Here is a 12,974-nt window from a genome sequence, read left to right as displayed (position 1 = left end):
CTGGCACAGTAACTCTAGGAACACTGAGCCCTGCATAGGGACAGTAACAGCTATGACAAGACACAAATTGATGGGTCTCACCAGTGTAGAAATTCACTGGTGTTTTCATTTTAAAAGGAAAGCTTGCAGCAACATGTGGACTATACATAAGGATAGGTCGGGGAGATTGGGAAGCCCCATGAGTTGGGGGTTCTGATCTGGTACCCGGCACATAGCTGATATTCGCTGAACAATTTTGGGAAGTTTGCACATTAGCTTTGCTCCACCTGCTTTTTGTCAAAAATTCTGAGGTTACAGTGATATCACGGACAAGGTTCTCGGAGTCTCTAAGCTAAAATCAGGAACAGGGATCTATTTCACATTCTCTATATGTGACTGGGGAAACAACACAGGGTATGGAGAGAAGAGACTGGACTTTGTAGTCAGACCCCAGAATATGAAAACCTCATCGGCTGCATTACTGAGCCTCTTTGCCTCAATTTCCATCACACCAAGTTATTCTGACATTCTCCTAAGATGGCTGAAATAATGCACATAAGGCATAGAATTCACTTCATGAAAGTTGCTCTGTCCTCTCCCCTTGGGCATGATGGGAGAAGACAGAAATTCTTATTTCTTGGAAGGCTCCAGGCCACTGGCATCCTCCAAAAGAAGCAAACCATCAATGGAATGCCAACAATGTTATAAAAGGACTCGGTATAATTTAAAAAATATATTCCCGTTATCTGATTTTTAAATTTCGTACAGGGAATATAAAGCACAATTCAGTAAGAACAAGTCAAATACGTTTTATATTCTCCATACACAGCTTAAATATCAAGGACATACATGATGTCTCAATCCTTTCCTGTGAACAAGCAAGGAAGAGGACTAGCGCTAGGAGAATAGGGTCAATTATCTTCTCATCTGTGAAATGAGGTTGGGACAGATGAGCAATGTGAACAGACCTAAAAATTCTACCATGCCAAGATGCAGACAGGCAGAGAAAACATAATCAAGTAGCAGAGATATCTACCAACCAGAGGACACTGAGTCAGAAAACTGCGTCCAGATATACTTGAATGGCATCAGATATACTTGAATGGCATCACGGAGCAATGCTGCTGCCATTAATGTATTATTTGTCGCAACACTTAAAGTTACATTGTTTTTGCAAACTCTGGGCAGAGGGACAGGGTGTCCCCATTGATCCTCCAGGAAGAGAAGCTGATCTGGGGGCTGCACGTCACCTGGTACTGCTGTGGGCGTGCTGCAGCCGGATATGGTGGGGGGTGAGAATCCCGGCATGCCTCCACTGCCTGGGGCTCAGCTGTTTTTATCTTATTACAGATACAATCCACAAACGTTAACGATACAAATATAAAACACTGGGGCACAGACCTCTCTCTGATAGAAACTGGATTCGTATTCAGCATTTTGAGGCTCAGGTTTGCCCCTTCCTCTGCTTCCTAGAAACTGGTACTTGTTAATCCTCATCTTGAACTGCCTGTTTCAAATGAAGATTCCCTGGCCCTCCTCCAAACCTACATCCCCAGAATCTCTGGATTTTGGGCCTTTTAATAAGGCCTGCTTTAATAAGTTCCCCAGGTGGATTCTTATCCATATTAAGTTGCCAGTCAGTTGAATTATCACGGGATAGATTAGCTATAGCGGGAGGAATGCTCTTTCTTTGATAAAATCAACACATTAAAATGAGTCATAAAGATAAGGCTTTGTGTATAGATGCATATTACACAGAAATTTACATACTGATACAAAGTTGTAAGGAGAAGGGAATCAACATTTACTAACTTCCTACTATGGTACAGATCCTGACCAAATTATATATTACTCAATCTTCAAAATAACCTTATTTGAGTTATAGATGGGAAAAGTTAGGCTTAGAGAGAGTAACTTTTCTGAAGTCACAAGCCTGGAAAATGGCCTGGTGAGGTTGTGAAACTAGATTTATCTGACCCCAGTCTTCTCATTCCATTGTATTAAGCTCATATGTCCATGAAAACACACACACACATGCACACACACTCTTCCTCCCTTTCTCTCTCACACATACATATATCATATAATAGCCATTTAGTAAAAGGCAAAGGAATTAAATTACTTTTAGCAAACCTCTTGCATCAACAGAAATGTAGTTTTTAAAGGATTATCAACAGATATTCTTCGGTCTGTCTGCTCAAAACAGAATTAAGTGCACGACTACTATGGAAACCACATTTAACAGCTGGAATTTTAGTAATCAGAAGTGTTTTGGAGGGCTAGCTAGGGTCAAATTTAACAGTGATACTTGATTTGTCCAAGCTACAAATTCTTGGAAATGAAGCTATTTAATATTCATTGTACAAGTCATATTACCACAAAAAGAAAAGAGCCAATAACCATGATCTAGCCCTTGTCAATCCAATGGCATCCTCGGCCCAGCCCCCACCCCCACCCCGAGTCTGACACTTCTGGCTCCCTCCACTGGGAAACCCCTTCTGCTGGCTGCTGGAGTCCTGCTTTCTTGCAGTTCTTCCTTGCTCTCTTGCCAGATTTCTCTCTAGGTACTCCCTAGGTCCTTCTCTTAAGGCTCCATCCACAATGTGTGCCTCCCCGTACTCACTCTCTAGAAAATCTTTTCTCCCACCTCTTGACTTTTTCTTGTATCCTAATGACTCCCGAGCTAGCTCTGGCCTTCCTCTGTGGCACAAAGCCCCCTGAGGGCTGTTACCACCTCAAACTCAGCACCTCTTAAGTGCAGCTCCTTACCCACATCTGAAGTTTCCCTCACTGGCAGCACTACTTCGGAAAGCTCTGGGCAGCCTTAGCTATTCCTTCTCTGCTGAGATGCCAGACTGTGTTCTTTCCTTTGCATTTGTTCCTTTCCCATTTCACTGCTATCACCCATTTCAGGCCTTGTCCTCCCACACTCCCACCTTTCCCTGATGGACTGTGGGAGCCTTCTAACTGGTCTCCCTGTCTCTGGTTTCTGCCCTGCCTTTCCTCCCGATCAATCTCCCCATGAGCTGCTCACAAGACCGTGCCCCTGATGCATAGCTGTGACTCCCCCCTGTTCAAATATATTCAATGACTTCTATTGGTTTAGTGCATTCCTATTTCCCAGCTGGACATACAAGACCATTATTGTTTACCACTGAATGTCCTCAGTTTTATTTCCCACTTGATGCCTATCTAGGCCAGTTCTAACTCAGTTGGACTCACTACCTTTCCCTGAATGTGGTCCATGCCCTCTTGTTCTCCTCCTATTCTTCCTATCTAAGATGTCTTTTCTCCAACTCTCTCTCTTTTAAAAAATTTACTTATCTTGTTTAAAGACTTTTTTATTTATTTGAGAGTGAGAGAGAGTGTGAAGGCATGCATGAGCAGGAATGGAGGGCTGGAGAGAAGGGGCAGAGGAAGAGGGAGAAGACGACTCCCTGCTCACCGGGGGCCCAGATGCTGGGGCTTGATCCCAGGACCCTGAGATCATGACCTGGGCCGAAGGCAGACACTTAACCGACTGAGTCACCCAGATGCCCCTATTTATTTACTTTAAATTTATTTACGGGGTGTGGACAGAGGTAGAGGAGAGACAGAGAATCTCGAGCAGATTCCATGCTGAGCACAGAGGCTGACGGGGAGCTTGATCTCACAACCCTGAGATTATGTCCTGGGGCTCAATCTCATGACCCTGAGATCATGACCTAACCCGAAATCAAGAGTTGGATGCTTAACTGAGCTACCCAGGAGCCCCTTCTCCGTACCTCTTTTATGGAAACTCTACATCCTTCAAGGACTTGCTTATTAAATGCCTTTTCTCCAGAAAGAATCCCTTGACTCCTAGAGGTAAAAGAGACCTCTTCCTTTTTACTACCTTTTTAGGCATTTAGGCAGAATACACAGTATTCTGCATATGTTATTTCCTCATCTACATAACAGGATCTGAGAGGGAAGGAACCAGATCTTTTTGCTGCTAAATTCTCTGCTTTCTCTAGCACAATGACGTACTCATGTAGGCACTCAATAAATATTTGCTGTATAACATTTATAGAACTCCTAGAAGTTTACAGAGCACATTCACATTCAACATCTCATTTGTTCTCTTTGGAGTTAAGTTTATTAGCAGCAGCATTCAAGACTTACAAACTGATACCTGCTGCTTAATGCAATTATGGCAGCTATCACTAACTCTGTACTCTGTAAATTAAAGTATCTCTTAAATTGCTTTACCTTTCAACACTTCTAGTCCTGGGTAGCCTACCAAGCTAGAAGAAGAGAGCATTTCAAGTTAAAGAAAGCCCCCTTGCCAAACTGCTTTATGTCTACTGGTTAAGCGTATAGATAAAAGACTTCTAAAAGTAGGTGACAGTAATGGCAAAATCAAAATTTAAAAGAGAAGAAATTCTTTTCTTTTTTTAGGGGGAAGGCGGGGCAGAGGAAAGAGAGAAAGAGGGAGAACTCACAACCCTGAGATCAACCTAAGTGAAAAGTAAGAGTTGGATGCTTAACTGACTGAGCCACCCAGGTGCCCCAATTCCTTTCTTAAGATTTCAAGATTTTAAAAAAGATTTATATATCTTTTATGGGTCAATCATGAACTTCCTTGCAGCTGGTATTCTAGTATGTTAACAGCAGCAAATCTCTAGTAGTTGGAAAAATAATTCCTTGCTAAGAGACTGAACATAATTAATATCATGATTGTAAAAAGACAGTATGTTTAATCTTGAATACCCAAGTGCCTTATAGGAGTTTCATATACATTTGTTGAGTGAACAAATCCATGAATTAATTCAGAGAAGACCTCACTATTGTTTATAAGTTGAAAATATCAGTTTTAGTAGTTGGATGGAAGTATAGGTTAAATTTGGAAAAAAAAAAAAATTGCATTCAAAGGCAAGAACTGTGACATGTCAGCTACTCAGGTCTCTTCCTGTAACAGATCCCACGCTGAATGCTGGAGAGGCAGGTGAAGGAGAGGGGGGAACATCAGGCACTGCCCAGCTGACTGCCTTTTGGAGTTTAGGCTGCAAACTCCTCGAGGGCCAGCACTTTGCCTTGAACTTTGTTGTCCTAGCTTTGTGCTTTGCATACGGAATGTGCACCACACATACAGTATGAGATATAAAGCTCCCCATGATCTGTCTGCACGCTCACACTTTAATCCTTCACATCTGTTCTTCTTTACCTTGTAGGGGTATTGTGAGGAGTAAATTAAAAAAAAAAAAATAGAGCATTTTGCTGGGCTGTCAGTTCTTGTCTACATAAACTGCAAGTGTCCTGAGGTGGGTGTGGGGGGGCTCTTCACATGCGTACTCTCAGGGCCTAGCATGGTGCTCCCCCTCCAGCAGCCCCAGCTGGCTACATAACTGAGCAGCAGATATGCGGGTATAGTCCTGCCTCGGCCCCAGCCCACTGGGTCAGCCTGAAGAGCCATCTAACTAGCCTCAATGGTGTCTGTGGTCCTTCCAGTCTGGACAAGCTAGAGATCTATGAAGAGATTTACAGATGCTCCCACAACAGTCACTGGTGGAACTGGAATGAGAAGCCAGTTGTCCTGAAGCCCTGTTTCACTTGGTTCCCCTCTTCATCACAGGGGCCTTCTGTCTCCTTAATAAACAGTTCATTTAAATGTCATGGTCACTTTGTAATCCCCCAATCTGGTGGATCACTGGCACAAATCATATGCCCCTTGGGAGTCCTTCAGTCCCTCAGAAAAACCCTTTTGTATTTCATACAGACTAAGGAGAGACACAAATTCAGTTACCTCAGTTAGACCACACCAGCACTAACAGTTTCTTGTGCTTCGGAAGAAATCACTTGGCAATTCTTGGTTCTGACTCCTCCATCTTCTCCACATCAAGATCTAAAAAAGAAAAAAAGAAAGAAAGAAGGGAAGAAAAAGCACAGTGTCCCATGACTGGCTGCCAGGATTTGATGTTTCAACAATAACAGTAACTGCAGTTAGCATGTGTCCTCAACACCTGCTCTAAGTCAAGTACTGAGCAAAAATACTGACATATGTGACTTCATATAGTCTTCATAATACCCCTCATGTAGGAGACATTCGCCGTTTTACAGCTACACAAAAAGAGGCTCCAAAAGGTCACAGAACCTACTCAAGGTCACACAGGTAGTTCATGTTAGATTTGAGACTGAAACCCAGGTTCAGCTGACTCCAACGCTTGGGTTATTAACTCCGAACAAGTGTTTTAAAAACTGTCTGGCAGTGACCTACCATTTTAAAAAATTAAATTATATAAACAAACCCCAAAGTTTCAAAACAACATTTACTCTTACTATATGCAATGCACCCCGATATTTTCTCTTCTTTTCTATATTGGATTATGTATTTTATATATTTTTTTAAAATTCCTGTAGTAACCCACTAAACTGATTCCACAATTTTCTAATGGGTCCCTACTCCTGTTGGAAAAACACTACACTTACCTATAGTACCTCACCAGAAGTTCTTTGAACCCACGGACTAAATCTTCCTATGCTTTTTAGTCTTGCGAACCTGACGGGAGTAGCGGAGCTTCGTAATTGGGAGAAAAGTGTTTCGACTTTAAAATATGTATAAGGCACCATAACATATATCATCAATAATGGATCCTTAAAAGGAATATTCAATTAGGGCCAAAGTGCAATAAGGAATTAGTGACTTACCTACAGCGGAGCAGGACTTAGAAAGTGGAATCGCGGACACACTAAAATCTCGGGTGATTTATTATACACCCTGCAAAGAAGCCGCTTCCAGCGGGCGGTTGTGTTGTACCAACAGAACAGACCTAACTACTCGCAGAAGTAAGAGGCTGAGATTGCAAACCCCTGGGGGCAGGGCCCTGCCTCTGCACGTCCCATTCAATTCCAGGGGCTTTATGTTGAACCAAGATCATCAGGTTCCCACTGGGTCGGGTCTGGGGTCCCAGTCGCAGGCCGGAGGAAGGGGCTTGCTGACTGACTGTCAGCACGGTTACTGAGCCTGTGGGACCTGAGCCCTAAGGTCTCCAGCCCTTGGGTGCGCATTTCTCCCCCGCGCCCCCCGCCCACTAGCCCAGTCGCACAGTTGGGCCACGAGATGCGGCGCCACCTGCCTGGTCTGTAGCTGACCCCTTTCCCCACCCCTGAGGCGCAGGCCCCCGGCTCCGGGCACCTGCGGCCGCTGGGTCCCTGAAGCAGTCGGCTTCCCAGCGCCCGCGGAGCTCCCAGCTCTGCGCCAGCCGTTGCCAACCAGGTTTCGGGGCTCCCTCTTGGGAAGAGGAGGGGTCAGGCTGGTCGCGCCCGGGGCCCCGCGCCCGCAGGCCGCACCTCGCCCACCCAGACCCGCACACAAACCCTACGAATGGCACTTACAGGGCTCGACTGCTCCAGAGCGAGCGCGCTCCCCCGGGGGTCCATGGCTCTTCCGGACCCGCGAGTCCGGCCGCTGCGCCACACAGCACCGCCCAGAAAATGGACGCCGGCGGCTCGGCTGTGTCGGCCCGGCCCGCCCCCGACGCGGGGCAGCGGACTCAGCGGGTCTGGGAAGAGGTCGGCCCGACCCTCAGCCCGCGGGCCGGGGCGCCCGGGGAACCGCCGCGCAGAGAACGAGACCTCGGGAGAGCGGCGGCGGGATCGGGACCGGGGGCGGGAGACGCACGACGGCCGCGCGAGGCCCAGACCGTACCTGGTGCGACGGCGGCGTGGGGGCTGGGGGAAGGAAGCTACGACGGCCCCGCGGGGGCCCCACACTCCACCAAAGGGGCAGTGGCCTCCGCCTCCTTCCCTAGGGACAACGCAGCTAGGAACCTGGCCCAAGGACAACCGGCTTGGGGGCCAGCGGCCACTGTCACTATCAGAACAAGGCCTGGGGCGGCAGAAGGGACCCTGGGTTCCAGATCCAGACCTCAGAGGGCATCCAAGTCCTGCACATTTCAGAGAGGCTGCGTTCGGAGAAACTCAAGTGCTGTTTTAACGTAATCAAATTCTCAGGACTAGCGTGTCACCTGTGTTCTCCCATGGCTGTCAGGGAAGGCCTAGATCGATTTTCCCAACGTGGTATAAAAAAGCATTTCACGAAAATGACCCAGTCGTCGTCTTCAAATAAAGGGCGCTGACTGTGTGCTAGGATCTTTCTTCCAAGAGTCAGGGACTGCTCATTAAAAAAGTATTTATTGAGGCCTGCCACAAGCTTGCCTTGTGGAGTTATTGGCCTGGAGCACTAACATGCAGGTTTTGTTTGGTTTTTGTTTGTTTTTTACAAAACCATCCATATTCCCTGCATTTTGGTAGTATGAGTCTAACTGTAAAACTTTCTTGAGCAAAGATTTACTCCCAGGTTACAACTTAAAAGGATAAAAAGCCTGTTATCCGGTTTTTAATTAGGAATACAAATATTTGCAATTCTGCATCTCCGTTCCCAACCATATTGACGACCAATCATCTTGAAGACTAAAGTAGATTGCAATATCAAATATACAACTAGCAAAACATTTGAAATAATCAAGGGGAAAATACATTGACTTAAAGTCAAAGAATTATGTAATTAAAAAAATAAAGACAGGGTTTTAAAGCCTGGCGGTTTGGGCAACATACACACATATGTACACTAGCAGTTCCCAACCTTCTCTAAGCCAAGCACCCTCTAGTCTTTCTCAGTAGGCCACATGTTTAGAAAGATCTAGTCCACTAAATTGTGTTTATTAACTAATGATTCATCTTCCCACTTAAAAAACAACCTTGCAATGTTTTTGTGTAAGTAACCGCCAATCAGAGCTTCTACAAAACCTGAGCCAAACCATTGTCAATCCTAGATTCCAGCCTAAAGAAGCCTGTGGTCTGCTTGCAAGTATAAGTGTTTCCGTTAAGGCTTTTGGAAGCCATGAAAAATGTCTGGAGACCTTGGAGAAAACCGGGGCACACAAATTGGGAACCATGGGTTCGAAAGTGCCAGTATGAAGCATGACTCTCTGTGCTTCCCTAACACTGGAAGGTGGGAGAGGTAGTAGAACGAGAGAGTTTGGTATTTGGATTCTGTGTGGCTGGGTTTAAAGCCCTGCTTTGTTACTTACAGAGCCACTTGCTGTGTAATTTTAGGCAAGTTACTTAACTTCCCTGAGCCTCAACTCCCTCGTCCATAAAATGAGGCTTATTTTAATATCACCCTTACCTTATAGGGCTTTCTAATAATTAAATAGGATGACATATGAAGGACCCACCAAAGTGCCTGGTACATGGTAAGCACTCTGCAAGTGAGCACTGTTGTGGCTGCTAGTGGAAGGCGATTATTCAGAGCTGTACGTTCCTACCATCCACGCAGTTAGAACCATAGCCTCAAACGCAAAGCAACCTTTATACCCTAGAAATTTTCCTTGGGTAAGCTGCCAGGGTCACATGGTGAGTGACATAAAAGGATTTAAACACAGGTCTGTCTCCACAGTCCACTTTCTGTGCTGCTAACATGTTCCAGGTGGTACCTTGATCAGATGCTGTCAACAGCTTGTTAAGGGTGAAATCGGCTCTGGCTTCCCTAAGAGGCTTAGCAAGTGAATGGCTCCTTACATCCACTTGGGAATTCACAAACAGTGGCATTTCTTTCTCATTAGAGCCAAATGTTTCTCCAGAATCGAGGAGATTTCCCCAAATTGTTATTAATAACTAAAATATCATGGCAACAGTTTGAAACACCCCAGCCGAAAAATTACATAATCAGCCTGTCCTTCAAAATTTTCCACCCTTCCTCATAACCAGTCTTAGATTCTCTCTCTTAATCATTCTTCTGAGTGTGGGGAACTATCTGGAAATTTACAGGAACATCCCAACTTATCATAATTTTATGCTTTTCTGTAAAGGTTTATTCTTTCCAAAACAACTAAGTGGGATTTATTTTTCTATATTTGTATACCTTTCAGTTCAATATATTTGCAAATCAGAAAAAAAAAAATCCTACGACTTTCGAGATCCTTTCCTCTGAAATATCTACCAGTTGTTCCATATGTCCAGAATGGGGCTCCTGGTCCTTTCCTAGTGGCCTTTCCCAGGAGGTTCTCCTTTTTTACCCCATTTCCTTTAATTCCCACTTGATTTCTGCTAGGCTACAAATACATGCTCGCACTTTCTGATTTAGGACTGTTGGTTAATGTAACATTTGCTGCCCCCCCCCTTTAAGGTTTCAATATTATCATAATGTATAAAAAGACTAAAGCCTGTCTCTTTTTAAAACCCACTTCCTTCCTTAGTTTCCCACCATGGGTTAGGAATCTATAACTCATTCTGTCTCACATGTATGCAGCACTCTGTTAATTTGTTGTTTTATTTGTTGTTGTTTTAATTTGTTGTTAATTTCTCTCCCTTGTCCTGGGCATTCACCAAATTTCTATCACTTAGCCTCCCTTTATGTGGCTGTTTATCTCTTTCCCTTGAGCGTTTTAAGAAAGTCTGTGTCTGAATCCTCTCTACTCTCCACCACATTCCTGAAAGGCCTCTTGTGATGGTGCGTTGAGAAGTCTTACCAAAGCCCCCCAAAAGGCAGTTGTTTAGAACAGGGGCTCTAAGGTTCCTGGGAGCCAGGCAGGAAGCAGTGTGAACTAGGGTCTGCAGGATAATGTGCATCCCACCTAAGTGGGAACAGGTGTGGTCACTACCCAGGCCCAGATCAACCCTTGCCAATGGGGCGTAGGTGGGGGGAGGCCAGATCTGCAGAATTTTCCAATGAAGCCAAAATTAGGATTTTTATGTAAAGTCTATGAAATGTTGACTATGTACACAAACGAAAAAAACAAAGGCATCAGAATCTGATCAAGTCTCTAACTGTAACTACCAATTTATAGGAAATCTCTGTGACAGAAGAATATGTAAAACAGCACCAGGAGTGTAATCAATCAGATTTCAGACTGTAGGAAACCCTACAGGTCAGTTTCTTCAAACAAATTTTTTATAGCAATAGTAAGGATGAAAGAAATAGGGAAGGAAACCAATAAATTAAATGACATTTAAGGGAATATCAATTGTACTGTAAGGACCTTATTTGGAATTGTGCTTTGAACAAGTAAAAATTGGTTTTTATTTAAATGACATAATTGGACAAATTAGGCCAAATTAGAAAATGCTGACTATGATATTTGATGTTATTAAAGAATTATTTGTTGGCAATGATAATGATACTGTGGTTACTTTTCTTAGAAAAATCACATTTTTAAAAATGTATTTTTTTAGTAACTCACATTTTAAAAATGTTTTATTTAGAAATATTTCAAACTTATAGATGAATTTCAAGAATAGTACCAAAAAACGCCTACATACATTCTACTCATATCTACCTACCTACCTATTTTTTCCTGAACTATTTTTAAGTTGCAGGCATCATTCTCTTTTACCCCTAATTACTTCAGCATTTATTTGTTAAGGAAAACGGCTTTCTCTTCGTATTCTTGTCTTTCAGAGAATCACATTAAAAAACTCAGAGATAAAATGATATCGGGCTTTACTTCAAAATAATACAGGAGAGGATTTACATAAAACTAGGTTGGCCAGCCATTGAGAATTAGAGAAGTTGGGTGATAGCTACATGGGAGTTCATTAAACTAGCCTTTCCATATTTTGTTTAGGTTCAAGATTTTCATAATAGAGTTTTATTTTTATTTTTTTCCTAATAAAAAGTTTAAAAGATTATCTAATTAAAGGCTTTAAAATGATATGCTATTAAGGGAATATGAGAAAGATACAAAATTGTCTACAAAATATTATCTCAAGGGGCACCTGGGTGACTCAGTCTCTTAAGCATCTGCCTTCCACTCAGCTCATGATCCTGGGGTCCTGGGATCCAGCCCTGCATTGGGCTCCCTGCTCAGTGGGGAGCCTGCTTCTCCTTCTCCCTATGCCTACCACCCACCCTGCTTGTGCTCTCTCTCTTTAAAATATTTTTTAAAAAGTTATATCAAGTATTTAAAAAAATCACCATGCATAGATAAAAGATTGAAAGAATACATGCCCAAATAGTAACATTCCAAATTATTCCACAGTAGGTGTATATTACTTTTACAATGAGAATTATAAGTATAATGAGAAGAGTTTACAATTAGAAGCACTTGGAAATTAGAAAAAAACCTTTGCAACAGATTCAATTAAAATCATGGCTAACAAATAAAACATATATATAGGCTGGACTGAACAGCAGGCCCCGGTTTGCTGATTTTGGCTTCAAAAATGGGTCCACAGACTATGGCCTGTGGATCAAATTTGACCCACCGCCTGTTTTTGTGTAGCCTGCAAGCTGAGAATGGTTCTTACAATTTTAAATGATTGGGTAAAAAGTTCAAAGGAGTATTTGAATACTACGTGAAAGTAGTATTTGAAATACTACATGAAAGTAGTATTTCACAATGATTATATGAAACTCAACTTTCAGTGTCCACAAGTTAGGCTGTATTAGGACACAGCCACCATCATTCATTTCTGTATCTATGATAGTACAATTATATTATTATTATTATACTGAATATTACATATTATTAAAATTTAAATTTTGTCAATAAAAAGCTTATGGAAATTTTTTTTCTCAGTTGCTATATAAATATCTATATAGTATCCCCAGTTGTGCCTCAATCCACAAAACCTAAAATATGTTCTGACTCTTTACAAAGAAAGTGTGCAAACTCCTGGTTGAGGACTGGGCATCCCCTGTGACCTCAAAGCAGCTTATTACAGAAACTGCACTGGACTAGGAGTCAAGGATGGCTCTTAAGGCTCCACGTGACCTGGAGAAGTCACAACTTCTTTGGGCCACAGTTCCCGCAATGACAAAATAAAGTGTGTCTAATGTCCACATGGCAACTGAAGTCTGTGATTTACATTTCTGAGAGAGCTCCACAAGCAGTACAGGGTAAGGATAACACTAAGGACTGGCATGCCAGCCTGTGTGGTCCCCCTGAAGATCAAGGAATTCTTTTTTTCTTTTTTAAAAAGATTTTATTTATTTATTTGAGAGAGAGAAAGAGGGGGGTGAGGGGGGTGGGGAG

At 43.1% G+C, this 12,974-nt stretch overlaps 1 protein-coding gene across 5 annotated transcripts in view; it reads right to left on the bottom strand.

Annotated features, from left to right (window-relative positions):
- ZBTB38 (zinc finger and BTB domain containing 38) overlaps window positions 1–12,974 on the bottom strand; it is a 75,077-nt gene that overhangs the window by 36,132 nt on the left and 25,971 nt on the right. For 3 of the 5 annotated variants that reach the window (XM_032852359.1, XM_032852361.1, XM_032852363.1), the window contains one exon: window positions 5,744–5,842. The gene's annotated coding sequence lies outside the window, so the exon portion shown is untranslated. Of the gene's footprint in view, window positions 1–5,743; window positions 5,843–6,645; window positions 6,904–7,332; window positions 7,570–12,974 lie in introns of those variants that run through there. The other 2 variants (XM_032852360.1, XM_032852362.1) reach the window with 2 other exon arrangements.

This window comes from Lontra canadensis, unplaced genomic scaffold (genome assembly GCF_010015895.1).
Source record: "Lontra canadensis isolate GAN:19392208 unplaced genomic scaffold, GSC_riverotter_1.0 scaffold6, whole genome shotgun sequence".
NCBI lineage: Eukaryota > Metazoa > Chordata > Mammalia > Carnivora > Mustelidae > Lontra > Lontra canadensis.
Note: the sequence above shows the minus strand (reverse complement) of the source record. Positions and strands in the feature narration are given on the sequence as shown.